This window comes from Eufriesea mexicana, unplaced genomic scaffold, assembly GCF_001483705.2.
Source record: "Eufriesea mexicana isolate 0111107269 unplaced genomic scaffold, ASM148370v2 scaffold4497, whole genome shotgun sequence".
Taxonomy (NCBI): Eukaryota; Metazoa; Arthropoda; class Insecta; order Hymenoptera; family Apidae; genus Eufriesea; species Eufriesea mexicana.
The window spans coordinates 67,525-69,836 of record NW_016912485.1 but is presented as its reverse complement, the minus strand read 5'-3'; positions in this window follow the sequence as shown (position 1 = coordinate 69,836).

Sequence of the window (2,312 nt, the reverse complement as noted above, 5' to 3'; positions counted from 1 at the left end):
CTATTACCCGAACAGCATATTTTCTCAGAATATTCTATGAAAATATGCACGCTGTGTTTATTTCCTTTCATAAAATGAAATTTGTTCATGGTTCATAATAATTCACTAGAAAGTTACCATAGCTAGCATAGCATAGCGTTTAGGATGCTTTGTAGTGGCAGCACTGGCATTTCAATTAACATTTGAAGACCCATGGTAATTAAAATAACCAGTTTCATCCTTTTTGTTCCTACAGTTACTAAGAATACCTTTCCCTTATAATTTATTTTTAAATAATTATGATACCAGTCTAAAAGAAGCAAAGAAAAATGGAAATATACCACAGAAAATTATTTATTGTAGATTCGAAGGAGATAATATTTTTGATTATGTCAATTCAAGCTAAAATTTCTAAAATTCTGACTCATATTTAAAATGAAAATGATTTAACAAATTTTAAAAATCCAAATGTATTTAAATATTTGAAAAATCACTTTACATTATACAGAGTAGCCTGTATTTAAAGCAATAACTACACTGTTTAACATTACAACCATAATAGGTGTTAAAGTAATCAATAATAATTGGTTTCAGATTTTTCATAGTTATATTATTGAACACATACAATTGCTTTTGACAAAATTGTTATTAACATTCTTTGAATTAAAACACCCTTCTAATTATTCTTACTAATAATTAGTCTCTGTGTACCTTACATTTACATACACACTATAAATAATTTCTGTTTCCATCTGGAACAATAGTGAATATATCTAAGTAGATATAAAATTGAACATATTAAACGTTCTACGAATTGCATCAAACAAAACCAAAGATATAAAATCCCTAACCTAAAACTACAACTCTAACCTCAAATTTATGATTATATAAAAAAATTTCACATATTAGAATTTCGAAAACATTTCCTCTAATTCATTGAATTTAATTCATTTCTGCATTCAGTGAATTTCAAAATATATAATTTTCACATTTACCATAAAAAAAAGAAATTAATAAAAACAAATTTTACATCTCCAAGAAAATTATGTAGTTAAAGCAGATGAAAACGAGGAGAATCAATGTTTGGAATATCAAGAGACAGATACACGACGTTTTTCCTCTGAATCAGATAAATATTTCCATCATTTGACGAATCTAACCTAAAACTCAAACTGCATTCTGCCCTGACACGTATCGCTGAAACCGGTCGGTAAAGAAGATTGCAGAGATCCATCGGACGTAACTTTACAGACGGTCTGTACATTTCTATTTTTTCCATGCCTTAATACCGAGAGTATGGAATTTCGAAAAGAATCTAAGATCCGGCACCACTCCACAATGGCTTCGATATCCTCGGGAAGACAGTTGAATTCTAGCTGGACGTTGAATTATCGAGTAGAGCCCTCTGGGAAATCGTTGTAGAAGTTCTTTGGAATTCCTGTTTCCTCGTGTGCCTTCTTCGATTACACGGAACACGCCGGCTGAGGGGACCATAATCGACGATCATCCTCAAATCCACTAATACAGAGGCTCCGCGAAATCTGACAAAAGGAAGGTTAGGACGGCTGGCGGATAAAAATGGGGGCGAAGCGCGGGCTGTAGCGTGAATCAGGAAGGAAAGTCGATTCGTTTTAAGAGGCGTCACGGTATACCACGATTCCTCGAGCCTTCGACATCCATAAATGCATAGCAAGATCAACCGGTTTAAAGCCCCGGAGTTCTTGATATCCACGCGTGATTCAGGATCCCTGGTCTGCTGGATGTTCAGTGATATTTAAATTCGAAGATTCCAGGGGAGATTTTGTGCCTTATACGCGGTTGTATAGCGATAGCTGCGCCGTCACAGTTGAAAACTGGAAACTCGCCCCGTGGTATTTTTAATATCGTCGTAACACAGTGCTATTGAAATTCCGCGACGAACGGGGACAGGGTCGCGGCTTCAACGTTTCGGGTAAAGGTGAAGATAAAAATCATGACATTAATAACCGGCGGAATTACAGCTTTATTATTATCGGTCCCGGGTAGGGATTGCTAGTAGGGAAGAAGTGTTTTATGGATGTACAGGGTTATGACGTCGATGAAGAATAGGTGTATAGGATATTGATATTGCTTCGGTGGAATGGTATGGAATTACTACAACAATTGTACAAATAATTTTGTCATTGGTACAAAATGTTGTTGTTAATCTCATTTCTATAGTCTATTATTATTATATCATTTATGTTGTATTATATTATCATATTGTATTATATCACGTTACATTATTCTAATAATAATATATTAATACTATTATATTATATATTATTATTATTATTATTATTATTATTATTATT